We start from the raw sequence: 14,775 nt of genomic DNA on the forward strand, positions 1-14,775 counted from the left end.
GGTGCATTCTTTTTCATTTTTACATGCTACCCTATCCACCTGTTCTCTGAAGCAGCACTGAACCCCTTAAGTGATGGGGTTCAAAGGTGTATCCAGGGATGGTGTTAGCTAAATCCCAAGAGAGAGACATGGATTACAGGTCCTCTCCGAAGAACAAAAATAAAAGGAAGACAAACACTGCCTCAGTAGAGTTTGGGATCCTGAGGAGACAAGCTCTCTGCAGAATTGAGCCCCTGGCAGCAGTACAGTTGGGGAACCAAACAGAGGCTTGTTACCTGAAAGACTAGGAACGTTCAGCCAGAACTATGACTGACATGAATTAGTTTCCAGGATATACTTCTAAGTTAAAAAAGCCAATTGCAATTGCAAAAGAGTGTCATGGTACGTGTAATACATAGTATAAGAAAATATACACGTGTCTTCTCATTTGTGCAAATGGAAACACAAGAAGAACAAACCAGAACTAATGAGATTGGTTACCCAAAGAAGATGGGTAGGAACTGAATGGAAAGAGCAGGAGAATGGGAACAGGGCAGAAGGGCCGAGGGGAGAGTGATACTTCTGGGGTTTATCTTTTTAAAAATATGTTCTGACTTTTGGAATCATGCAAATGTCAGTCATACTTGATAAATAGTTAAAATGAATTAGGAAGTAGAGGAAACCCAAAATGGAATACTCACAGTACCAAATTTGGAAAGCAATATTTTGATTATAAGTTGTATAGCTAAAGACCAAAAATACATAAATAAATAACTGTACAATATCATTACTTACTACATTTTTTTTTCTACTGGAGTATGGGTTAGTAATTCAATAACTGCTTTAGGTGTATTCTAGGATTGCTCAAATAAATAATCATGGGGATAATGACAGGCTAGTCCCTCACTGCTAGAGAAAGGGACGGGACAGGCTAGAATGAATCCTGAGGTAGTGGTTTGGAATCGGCGGTAGCAGTGTCAACTCGTGATTTTGAATATAGTTAGAGATACATAGATACAGAAAAAGATGGAGCTGAGTGCATGTGGAATGTATGTATGTTTATATCTGCATATATTTCTCATCCATTTTCTCTCTGAGGGCCTAGAAACAGTAACACCTTGACAATGAGTCCCCCTGGCACTCAGATCACAGTTTCACTTTAAAACCATTCTCCAATAATAGGATCCCGGACTCCTTAGCTGATTCCAGAGCTGAGGCAAGAAAAATACAAGAGGAGCCTTAAACATTTTGTGATGCCAGAAAGGAAGGCAATAGTCAAAAATTGATGGGGCGTGGGAAAAGACCACAAGGGGACACTTGAGGGAGCTCCCTGTGCTCAAAGGTGGGAAAAGCAACAAAATAAATGAGACTAATAGATTATAACCTCTAGAATAAACAAATACCCAGGAGTCCATATTGAAATAAATAATCAACATTTTTATGTGAGCCTTTCTTTTCTAGATCATCATCTATAAAAATGGGGCTAGTAATATTTATCCTGCAATATTGTGAGGATTAATTGAAGGAGAGGGTGCGAAGGAATAGTTCAAAACACATAGAAAATGCCTAGAAATGTTCATTTATTTCCCTGCCTCATTCTCTTTGTATGTACTCATTTCCCGGAATACCAGTATATCACAATTTTGAAGTTGAACCCCTGGGAAAGTTTTGATTTAGTTTTAGAAACATGATGTTAGTTGATTTTCAGCAGCCTCCTTCATAATGGAACCTTCTACCTATTGACGTGTCAGTGATATTTAACCTACACTAGTCATTAGGAATTCGTCAGCATTTCCCTATGCATTCTGCCTTTAGCTTCTTCCCTCCAGGGAAACTGTGGAAGTGATGCTCAGACTTAAACTGTCAGAATGCTGTGATTCTGCTGCATACCCCGGACAGCTGGCCATTAGGGAGCACTGCAGGCTTGGAAGAGGTGACTTGCCTTCCTCAGTGTATAGCCCTTAAGGTAGAGCAGCTGTCATCTCAATAAGGATGCTAACCTCTCATGGAAGAAGTTCCAGTTTGACCACAGAGGTCCCTTCAGCATTTTTCCTTTTTCTGTCTCAATATTTGGGTGGTCCATTTTTAGGATTGTTAAAAAGAGTTCAATAAACCAATTTTCCTGCATGTTTTCTATGGGTATTGTCTTCTCCTTCAGTTAATATGATTCTTGAAGGCAAAGAATGTTTCTACATTTTTTTGCTAATCCCTCAGCATTCAATTTAATAATCTGCACACCAGTCTTGATGTTATCAAGCCAGTTTTGGGTGCAAACTAATCTTAGGAAACAGATATAAATCCAATCCTCCCTCTGTCAGAGAGAGATAACAATACCTGCTTTTTACCTATCATGCAGAGATATATGCTTACATTTTTTTTTTTTTTGAGACAAGGTCTTGCTCTGTCACCCACACTGAAGTGCAGTGGCATCATTACAGTTCACACAGTCTCAATCTCCTGGGCTCAAGCAATCCTCCTGCTTCAGCCTCCTGAGTAGCGGGGACTACAGGTGTGTGCCACCATGCCCAGCTAATTTTTCTATTTTTTGCAGAGATGGGGTCTCACTTTTGCTCATGCTGGTCTCAAACTTCTGACCTCAAACAATCCTCTCACTTTGGCCTCCCAAAGTTCTAGGATTATAGGCATGAGCCACTGCACCTGGCCTTACATCATTTTTTAAAAGTTAGAAAAACATGCTATGATTTGTGTATAAGCACTTTACACTCTGGCATAAAGACAGATAATTCATTGTTACACTATTATTTTACTTAGTCAGCAAATAGTTATCAAGCATTCACAAAATCCTGAGTACTATGTTAAATAGTGAGGATAAATAAGACTTGGGGCAAATAAAACATAGCATCTGTCCTCAGTGGGCTTATAGTCAAATAGAACACGACAGGTGTGTAAATACATACAGTAAAAAGCCATGGTATATTTGCCATGGTAACCATCTATATAAGGTACACGGAGGCACAAGGAAGGACAACCAATTCTACTGAAATTATTGAGAAAGGCTTCACCAAGAAGATAACAATTTGAGCTAAGTTGGAAAACAACCTAGCAGCGGCATGAAGAACAGATAAAAGAGAGAACTGACAGTAAGCAAAAAAACGAATTAGGGGACAATTGCAAGAGTTCAGTCCGGAGACAATGAGCTCTGGAGCAGTGAGAATGGCTAGCACCCAACACTACGCAGTCTTCATAGGAGGAGCCGAGTAAATGTTTACTGAATATGTGAAAGAGGAAACTAATAGAGACAATAAATGTTGAAGAGGTAGATATGATAGAAATTAATCATATAGTCACTTAACAAATATGTAATGTGCATCTACTAAATGTCAAAACTATTCTAGGTGATAAGAATATAGAGTTAATAAAATAAACCCTGCTCTCAGGAAACGTAATTCCTAATAGAGAAGAAAAAATAAATAGACAAATATAAGTCAGGTGTGTATAAGTGCTATGAAGAAAAATGAAGCTGGTTAGGAGGACAAGAGAATAGAAGGGGAGTGGGTTGCTGTTTTTATGTGGAAGGTCAGGAAGGCCTCTCTGATAGATATATTTCTATTGGTTGAGAGCTGAATGAAGGAAGGTGGGGAACCAGGTAAGGACTGGAGGAAGAAAGGCCCAGGCAGAAGTAAGAAGGCTAGTGTTTCTGCAAACAAGGAGGAGAGAAGCAGAAGATGAGGGCAGAGAAGAAGAATATGATGGGATGATCTTGGGAAGATTGTAGTGGGATGTCTTTTCAGGAGCACCGGTTGTCCTGTAGGTCCTGCACATAGATATTAAGTGGAATTCTGAGGGCCTCCGTTGGCAGCTCCACTGAGGGTGTAGGTGGTGCCTCCAGGAGTACTCAGGGCTCCAGCCCATTGAGTAAAAGAAAGACTCAGGAGTGACTCCATGTTACCTTGTTGAATTCCTAGTGCCATTCAACCAGATGTATGGTATAGGTAAAGCAGGCCAGGGTGGTGGTGAATGATTTCAGTTAGGATATCTTGAGATTGAGGTGTCTGTGGGAGGCCAAAGGAGATATTCAGCAGGCAGTCTATAAAGGAATCCATACCTCAGGAGGGACTTCAGAGCTGGAAATGAGAGTCATGTGCTTATTTGTGATAGTTCTACCCTGGGAGTTGATGTGGTCACAAAAGAAGGGGTGAGGGAAGAGGAGGACTGATGTCAGTACCCAAGGATTACCAACATTTTAAGAAGGGACAGAACTAAATGAGACTACAAACAAGATTGATAAGGCATGTTTGGAGGTAGAAGCAGAAATAATAAAAATACGGTATCATAGAAGTCAAAGGAGAAGACATTTCTCAAGAATACAGGAATAATTAACATTATCCAGTGAGGAAATGCCACGGGGGGGTGGGGTAAGAACATAATGACAATGAACATCGGTTTATTTTTTTAAGGAACTTTGGTATAAAGAAAGAAGTGAGGGTGGTGTTAGCCCACAGAGAATCAAGGCAATTGAGATGAAGCTATTCTTGCTTTAGTTTTTGTTTCAATAGTGGTTGAAATCTGAGCATGTTTGTAGGCTTTGGGAAATGAATGGCTATACAAAGAAGGGAGCTGAAAATTCAGGAGAGAGACGAAACAGCTAACCGAACAAACTCACAGGAGACAAAAGAAAATGGAACAAGAGCATTCTACTTGGGAGCCTGGTTTACTCATGAGAACATACTTTTTACTAATGTATGATTCTGTCTTTTTTTTTTTTGAGACAGAGTCTCACTCTCTTGACTGGGCTAGAGTGCCATGGCATCAGCCTAGCTCACAGCAACCTCAAACTCCTGGGCTCAAGCAATCCTTCTGCCTCACCCTCCCAGGTAACTGGGACTACAGGCACACGCCACCATGCCCGGCTAATTTTTTCTATTTTTTAGTTGTTTGGCTAATTTCTTTCTATTTATAGTAGAGACGGGGTCTCGCTCTTGCTCAAGCTGGTCTCGAACTCCTGAGCTCAAGTGATTCTCCCGCCTCAGCCTCCCAGAGTGCTAGGATTACAGGCGTGAGCCACCACACCTGGCCTATGATCCTGTCTTTACTTTAGATTTTGATATTTTATAAATCATGGATTTTTGTTTTGCATTAATTTAGATTTTAAAATAATAATCAGAGAAAATTAAAACCACAATGAAATACCATTTTACCCCTATCAAAATGTCCATTAACAAAAAGGCAAAACACAATAGATGTTGGTGTGGATGCAGTGAAAAGGGAACACTTATACACTGTTGATGGGAATGCAAATTAGTACAACCTTTATGGAAAACAGTATGGAGATTCCCTAAAGAACTAGTCCTACCATTCAATCCAGCAATCCCACCACTGGGTATCTACCCAAAAGGAAAAAAGTCATTATATCAAAAAAAAAAACATATATATTTATCACAGCACAATTCATGATTATAAACACATGGAATCAACTTAAGCGCCCATCATCAACTGATGAGTGGATAAAGAAAATGTGGAATATATATGCCAAGGAATACTACTCAGCCATAAAAAATGAATGAAATAATGTCTTTTGCAGCAACTTGGATGCAACTGGAGACCATTAGCTTATGTGAAGTATCTCAGGACAGAAAAACCAAATACCACATGTACTCACTTATAAGTGAGAGCTAAATGATGGGTATACATAGTCATACAGAGTGGTATGATTACTGACAGCTAGGGACCTCTGGCCCTTCCTGGGGACAAGGCGGCCAACTGCCACACCTGGGGGAGGAGAGAACACCCTACCAATCTACCAGTCAGAACTTAGCACACCAAATGCAAAAGAATGCTGTGGACTCTCTAGCTCACAGGCCAAGTGGCAAAAGTACGATAGAGCCTGGAAGGTGACTTAGGACAACCTTAGGCTAATTATCATGTCATTAGCTTAAATTTATATTGTGGTTCACCCCCTAAAAATGGGCTTTCAGAGAGGATCATGGGAGATCCACATGCACAGTAAGACTCAGGTCACATAATTCCCAACTGTTCACCAAATTGGTTCCATTGATGATATCTGAACCACAGGGAGGTCCCTATCCGGACACTGTAAAACAAGACCCAGACCATAACCAAGGTCTCTTTTGTTACAACAAGGGGTCTGGCATCATCTGTGGCATATATATCTTGCTCTGTAAACCTATATCTTGCTCTTCCTCTATAATCCTATCTTGTTCTCCCTCAATAAATTTCACCTTGTGCTTGCCTTACTTAGGTGGGTCTGGTCATTCTTAGGCCAAGAGCATACCGAGAAGAGAGAACACAGAATGAGATTGCCAAACCCGATAGTATAACGAACTTTAGAGACTCAGAAGGGAGAAGGTGGGAAGGGAATGACGGACCAAAATTACTTATTGGGTACAATGTATAATATTCAGGTGACAGGTACACTAAAAACCCTGACTTCACCACTATACAATTCATCCATGTAACAGAAAACCACTTGTACCCCTTAAACCTACTGAAATTTTTAAAATAAATAAATAATATTACATTAAAATACTATTTATCTTTATTACAGAGTTTTTTGGTGTCCCTGAAATTTTGTAGCAGAACTCTTGTTAACACACACACACACACACACACACACACACACACAAACACCTCTCTTACCAATGAAAATGTCATTAGAATTAGTTATTCAGGAAAGAGGTTAATCCTGGTACAAACATTGAGGCCTAGAGGTATAGAACAGGGGGTGGAAGTGGATGCTTTCTGGGGCTCAGGGCCTGGACTCCAGGAAAGCAGAAATGCTTAGTGACTTCCCTGGTGAAGAAAACTAAATAGAAAGGTACCATGCAAGGGCCATGCCTCTACAGATGAGCCTGGTTTTGAATGTGAGCACATTGATAATAACCAATGGATGGTCACCAAATTGTTCTTCTATGCCCTAATTCCTAAATCTTTGGTAAAGTTTTCTTTCTGTCAGAGACAAAAAAACAAAAAACAAAACAGACTCTTGCCAATGAGCTCATATTATTATTACCAAAATAAGAACCCATGTCCTTATTTTAGTACATATGTTTTCTTTCACATAGCACAGTTTACATCCTTCCCCCATGATAGCAATAGATTTATGAGTTTCATATCTTGAACACTTTTCTAACAGCATAAAGTGCTACCCACATAGTTGATTGGCATAGTTTTTATTTCTTGTTGAAATCTAATTTAATTCTTTATTGCTGATTTACAGTTTTCACTGATGATAAAGAGAGAACAAGGGAATTCACTTGTGAGTAACGAGGCTCACAATATTATAGAAATAGCTAGTTGATGACAAAATGTCTCACTAGCTAGTCATGTAAACATAAGTAATTGTTTTGTCAAGATCAATAAAGCAATTGGCATACTCTCATTGCCAATAGTGTGATGGTAAACATTTAACAACTAGTTCTCCTAAAAAAAAAGTCTTAAATTTTTATGTTTGTCAATTTCCATGGTGTAAATGCTCATGATTGATTTCAAGTGACCAACACAGCATTACTGAACGTGGAATGGGAAAGAGTTGCACAGGAGCATGCTATATGATATTTAAACCATACGATAAAATTAACATAAATAATGATCAAAGATAATTATAAAATGTGGTAAAATAACTAAGTTGTGATGCATTTCAAGTGTATGTTACCTCTTTTAAAAGAAATTTACTTAAATTCTAAGTTTATACAATTTAATTTTTAATAATGGCTTACAAAATTCCTGAAAAATGAACAATCAGCTCTACTGAGGCTGTATGGTCCAGCTCCAGCACTACTCCTTACCAACTTTAATGAAAGTAGCTGGTTATGAGAAGACAGACATGAAGCATGAAACTCCTTTTTAATAGGAACAGCAGCAGCTCTGAGAGATGGTGGCTGCCTGCTTTGAAGAAACAACAGAAACACTGAGAGACTCAAGAAAAGAAGATTTTCAGTGCAAGGGTACAAGATTGAAATATATTATCATCACTGTTATATCCTATGAACAATTCATAATGCTTCGATATGTCTAGCTTTGTGCTATACAAGTAGGGCCATGCTACTGAATCTACTCTACTCCACTATTCTGCTGGGTAACTCTGTTTAGGAGATTGAAATGTTGTTTTTCCTTTGTAGGTTTATAAAAACCAAGGATCCTGCTCTGAACTAGAAAATGAGGGCTCATCATTAAAGATGGTTAGTCCTCTCAAATATAATACACAGGATTATTATGTACAGAGTAATGCCTCTGGGATCAAAGCTCCTTTTAGCAAGATAAGATTTGGCATGCTTGTGATGAAAGAAAAATTCCTTTCTCTCCAGTCTTACATCAAAGTCAGAGCAATTTAAGAAATTATCTTTGTACTATCTTCACTGTTGATTTCTTCTTGGTGGACCATGTTCTGGATCCACATTCCCAGTGTTTGGATCAGTTACCCAGGTTTGAAAGTGCTGTACTTAGGATGTGTGCAAATTCTAATTATTGGGAAGATACCAGTTCAGGAATAGAGGCAAGACAGCCAGCTGCTAATGTGCTGCTCCAGATCTCCAGCCCTTTTCATCTGGAGGAGATGGGGAATGTACGCTGGGAAATTCAGCCTTGAACCTGTAGCCATTTCTATTTCTGATGACAAAGCATAATACTGTAACGTAAATTTTTCATGAATATAGTTCCTATACATTATTATTTTTTATTTATGTGTCATTTAATGAATTTCTATTCTTCGAGCAAATTACATTTTTAATGTTCTTCTATTCTGGCTAAAATCTACCAAAAAAAGCATTTTTGGTATAAAGCAGTGGTTTTCCAATGATCCTCCTGATAGGACATACTTTCCGAGCGGTTCCACTATGCTGTTGAGTTCTGGGTAAGATCTTATTTGATAAATGGGTTTCCACAGCTCCAAACACAAGTTTAAAAATCACCGGTAAAAGAGAAAAGAGTCTGGAACTGTGCTACATGACAAAAGTAAGAAAGAATTAATCTGGAAGCATTTGAAAGTCACTGTTGGAATTTAGACTATGATACAAGCCAGAGAGTTTAAAGCTAAAAGAGATGTGGAAAAAAGCCCTCAATATTAAATTGAAGATTGTTGTCCTGATATCATTCTTACTCAAGCACTATTGATTTTTTAAAAGTCAAGCTGTTTAAAAATGTTGTGTTAGGATGAAACCACATGCAATGACAAATGGACTGCATAAACTGTCTTCACAGGGCCTTATCAAAGCCTTTCACATGGTGCGTGGATGGTTTGTTTTGATGGGCAGAATCTGAGTCATGCACCGTTATCTGGCTTCATTATTATGGATATGAACATGGTTCCCGAGACTCTCACTACTTCCACAAAAGGAGATTTTTTAAAATGCAGTCTGATAAATTCTCCATTCAATGAGAGCTGGAGAATGTTTTATTCTACTGTCTGTAGTTCAAAGACATCTGACCTGAGTTTCTGCAGGAAGTTGTTTTTGTAGAGAGAATCTTTAGGTTACAATCCTTACATATTACTCTCCTCCTTTCACTTTCACCTTCTCCAAACCAAGTTTAAGTGCTTTTTAAAAAATTTTTCAACACTTAATAATCTAAAAGAACCTAGAATAAAAGACTGGAATTAGGAGAGAAAAAATTGAGAGCTTTGCTAAACATCTGGAAAAAGCATTTCAGAGGAACGTCCAGTTCACTTCATCACCATATTAATTCAGCTCAGCCCAACTCCCTTAGGAAGGACAAAAAAAGAGTAATCTTAGATCTGAACCCCCACAGCACCCCATTTTCTATTACAGATACTCCACAGTTTGTGCAGTTGTCCTTTTCTGATTTTTCATGACTTAAAAGTTGAAAAGGATTTAATATTGCTAAAAAAAAAAAAAAAAAAAACTTTAGACCAGCTAAATTTAACAGTTTAATTGAGCGAAAAATAATTTGTGAATCAGGCAGTCCCCTGAACCAGAATAAGTTCAGAGAGACTCTGGCAATGTGGTCAGAGAGGATTTATGGACAGAAAAAGGAACGTGACATACAGAAAACAGAAGTGAGGTACAGAAATAGATGGATAGGTTACAGCATTTGCCTTATTTGAACATGGTTTGAACAGTTGGCTGCCTTTGACTGGTCGAAACTCTGTGATTGGTACAAGAGTAGGTTACGGTCTGCTTACACATCCAGTTAGGTTACCGTTCACTACATATGGAGAAACCTTTAGGCCGAACTCAAAATATGTAAGGAGGCAGCTTTAGGCTAAACTTATTGAACAACATGTAAGTCAGGAAAGAAGCCTGTCATTAGGGTCAGTGACATTAGGCTGTAAACTCACTAACAAAGGCATTTACTACAGGCTGGGCATTATGCTAAGATTACCTAATTTACTTCTTATAACAACTCCAAGGAAGGAAATCTTATTATCTCTACCATGTAGATTAGGATAGTGAGGCTTAGAGGCATTAGGTGACTTACCCAAGGTCTTTCAGCTAGAGAATGTTAGAAAAAGGATACAAATCCAGACAGCCAGATGCCAGGGTCTGAGCACTTAACTGCCTCCTGTACCATAGTTGAATAACATGAGTTAAAACGAAAGGGTGGGGGGAGTGTAACTGCAACAGCATGGCAATGCAGGGGGAAGTGTCAGGAGACAAAAAAAGATGGAGAACCATTGCTCTTTTTCTGGTAAGGGCTATTTTGAGCCTTGTTTCTTAGCATTCATCTATGCACTAGACTACTTTTTGTTTCCATACATAAAGCAAATTTTCTACGTCTCTAAAATTTTACTATGTGCCTTATATAATAATTTGTATAAGGTCAAATTTGCATAAGTCAAGTGTTGAGTAATGTAGTGAGCATTTGTATATCATTATAGTGTAACTAAATAGAACAGGAAAGGAGAAAGATGGGTAGAATAGGGTTTTTATTTGGAGGCTAACAAAGAAAGGATTATAGGAAATAACGAAGTAGAGATGGGTAGGAAAACAGAAATTATGAGGAAGGAATAGCAGTTGGAGGGAAGAAGTTAACTCTTACTTGATTACAAGAATGCATATGCTAGCACCAGTCATGCTTGGTTCTTTCTCTCTCTCTCTCTTTTCTTCCTTCATTTCTTTCTTGGTGGTTTTGTTATTAAACTCTTTCAGATTTTCAGGATCATAAACATGATTAGGGTATTTCAGGTAATATGAGTTATTTATAAGATACTTACAAAGAGTAAGGAAGGTAAAGAAGAAAAGAAAAAAGAAAAATAAAGTCCAGCAGTTAAACAACCAGGCCATGAGGATAACAGCCCTTTGCTCAAATGTCAGACCTCAAGGAAAACTGGAATAGACTTCAACCACCACATGGTAGCATCTCATTATTTCACCCTCTACATCCAGAGGCTTCCAGTGTGTCTCTCTGTCTTGACTTCTTCTTCTCTTACTACCATTGATTCTCCGTACTCTCTTTTCTACATCATCTTTTTCTCACTCTAGATTTCTGCTTTGTATGAATAGCTTTGTCTTCCTTCTGTTCATATCACAGCTTTTGCCGAACCATCCAAGAAAGCTCCATTTATTAAATCTCTCATTCAAAGAATATTTAGCCTGGATTAGATGCCTCTCCTATAGGTACCCTAGACACCATTTTATCCCCATATTGAATAACTTTTAGAAGCTCTGACTAGTTTACAAAAAATTCTCTTAACTGTTCCCCACCCCATCGCAAAGTAAATGTGGACCCAACAATCATTTTGTACATGATCCCACTCCTCTATTAGAGCCACATTTGTCCCAAGATCATCCAATCAGAATTTCTTTCCCAGTAATCCCTTTAGCCAAGAGAATGGGTTAGTCTCTCCAGGTGGCCAGGCCTTTAACTCGTGTAACTTGGTTGTCCCTGTTCCTTGCCTTTTCATGTACTGTTATGTTTTGCTCCAACCCAGACAGGACTCTGCTCTTTCATTAGTTTTCATTAAAATATCTAGTCATCCTACGAGTAATTTTAATTTTCTCTGCTATAAATGGATGGAGGAGAAAGGAGATCATTCAGTTTTTCTCTCCCTCTGCTTCCTTCATCTCTCTCCTGGGCCACATTAATTCTCCTCCTTGTTTTGTGCACAGCAGTTTAGAGTAATCATCCTCTGAGATTTGAGCACGCCCTGAGGGCTCACTCACTAAGCCAATCAGCTCAGCAAAGTATTACTTCCAAAAGTAGATATTCTTCATTAGGGGAATTCTGGTCAATATAATTGTCTTCTTCTCTGGACAGGTCTGTATTTGAAAGTTGTGACCAGCTTTACAACAGCACTCAGACTGGGAAGCGAGGAAATCAGTCTTTGGAGAAAGATGAAGAGAAGTGGAGAGGAGAGTCAGAACATTTCCTGGGGAGCTAATGGCTCTCCAATCCCTGGTTCCTGTCTTCCCTAAATTCAGGCTGCTTTCCTCCTCTTGTGTTCTGTGAAGCACCCCATTACCTAATATTTCCCTTTTTAACTTGGATTAGCTAGGCTATCTACTCATCACCCCCAAATCATAATTAATATATTCCCCTATCAAAAAAGTACTACTTTTTATTATCATGGCCACTTATCCTCTCTGTGCTCTCCACTTGAGTGAAAGCTTAAGGGCAAGGACTGTATTTGTCTTACTCACTATTTTATTCTCGGTACTTAGCACGTTTCTTGGGGACTTAATAAATCTATTTTTAAAGACTGTAGGATCTTTCAAAATATTGGCTGCCAGCTGTATACCAAGCACTGTGATTATAAATATGGAGGACATAATCCTTTACCTCACATTGCTTACCGTCTAGGTTACTCCCAAATCAATATAGTTCTACTATAATTGTCCCTTGTATTAGTTAAGATTCTTTCAAGGAGCAGTGTTGGCTGAAGTGACCAAATCTCATAAGGAGCAGGGATAAAACTGGGCCTAGGGGACAGCTGGAACCAGCATCAGATGCGGTCAGGACCCTTCTCCCCACATTGTGTCCATCTATAGGTTGATATCACATGTCAGACTCATCTCCTCCTGAGTATGGAACCGTAGCCACCAGCAGTTTCCAAGCTTACATTATTCCAGCTTTATCACTCAGGAGTTCATCACTTTTCATGGTTCCAGTTTGAAAGGAGAAGCTCTCCAATTGGCTTAGCTTATGTTACATATACTTCCCTGGACCCATTACTGTGGAGGGAAGGCACTAGGATGATTTGAGTTTGGGTTTCGCTTTCTATACCAATCACCACCAGCAGGATCTGTAGGAAGATGACAGCTTCCAATCTTAGCCATATGGATGGGGTATGGCCAGAATGGGAATGGGTGTGTAAGCGCACCCTAAGGGCCATTCAGTCTATAGCGTGAGGCTAGCTAAAGGGAAGCCATTTTACTTCCGGTATGCTTTCAGCTTGTTCTGTTTTAAAAGTTTAGAATTAACCTGCTCTTTGCTTGCACAGCTGCCAGGCACAAGATTCGGAAACAACCTTGAGGTAAAACAGATCAAGAGTCTGGAATAGGCCAACCACAGATTGCCGATGACAAGATCTACCAGACAGCCTACTGTTTGCTGACTCGCACAAAGTTTGCTTTCTGCCACCAAACCCTTTTACCCCTTCCCTTTATAAGATGCTCAGTAATCAGAGGAGATGAGATGGTCTTTGAGACAATAGTCCGCCATCTCCTCAGGCTGCCTCTTCCTTCACAAACACTTGCCTCTCATGTTCTCTTCTTGGGTGGCGCATAGCCAAACCCGAGTTCAGCAACAGGTGCTCTTCTACGCACACAATATAATAGTTGCATGTCCACTCTATCCCCTTAGCCTCACATTCATCAACTCTTTTGTTACATTAAGTAATATATTTATAAAATGCTCATTTAGAGCAAAGTATTGTGGTAGGCTCTTAAACGTTAAGATTTTGTGTATAAAAATTAATTTTTAAAAGGAAAACAAACATCTTTTCTTAATCCCTACAATAACAACCCAATCTTTCCTGAGTTTATTTTCCAGAGTTATAGCATAGTGAAACTTCAAGCACTGGTTTATTTGGACCATCTCAGTGCACACAAATCAGGTGATTTTATCTTTTGTTCCTATCCTTGCCATCCCTAATCTGTCAGGCAGTCCTGAATCTATACCATCAGGCTTGTTTGTTCTACTTCTCTATCCTTTTATCATGGTTCCATTAACTCGCATCCAAGATGTCAAGAGAATAAATAGCCCAATAAAACAAAAGAATTTACTTCCAGATTTAAAAAGAAAGAAACATACAAGAAATACATAAATCATACTGAATGACAATAGCCCAGAAGGGTGCATGGGAGGATCTTTGTGTTTCCCATAGAAGAAAAGAAAAATGGAATTTCCATACTTTGCATCAACACATGACAGCTGTAGTTATTGTATACTGGACACCACAAAATGAGAGATAGGTGTCAGAAATAATTTTGCTTGAAATAAGCCCAGTTCCATGGAGGATGGCAACATATATTCTCTGGTGCTCTTGTTATAATCAGGGACAATTTAAATATGAGTCTAATCTATATTTTGTCAAAGAAATTCTTAATAATGAACATTTCCTCCTAATAAAACATGGTCCCTTACAACATAGGCTTTCATGCCAACTTCCTATCACTTGATGTCACACCTGTGTAATGGAGACTCATGTCTCAATGAACGCTTCCCAGATAAACAGAAGGCACTTGTCCAAGAGTAATAAACACCAAGCATACAGGTTGCTAAGAGCTTAAATAAAGATAAATTTGTTAGCCTGACCCAAATGTTCTCTGGATCTCAAATTAATCTAACGTTATCTGACATTTGGCACTTTCTCTATCTAAACCAAAAAGACCACTGTTTGATCAGAGTCTCATCATTCTT

At 38.8% G+C, this 14,775-nt stretch overlaps 1 long non-coding RNA gene across 1 annotated transcript; it reads left to right on the forward strand.

The window, feature by feature from the left end:
* Positions 1-1,793: 1,793 nt before the first annotated feature.
* Positions 1,794-14,504, forward strand: LOC105818831. Its single transcript, XR_001137927.1, has 2 exons — positions 1,794-2,013; positions 13,906-14,504. It is a non-coding gene; the product is annotated as an uncharacterized LOC105818831 (long non-coding RNA).
* The last annotated feature ends 271 nt before the right edge of the window (positions 14,505-14,775 follow it).

This window comes from Propithecus coquereli, unplaced genomic scaffold, assembly GCF_000956105.1.
Source record: "Propithecus coquereli isolate 6110/MARCELLA unplaced genomic scaffold, Pcoq_1.0 Scaffold453, whole genome shotgun sequence".
Taxonomy (NCBI): Eukaryota; Metazoa; Chordata; class Mammalia; order Primates; family Indriidae; genus Propithecus; species Propithecus coquereli.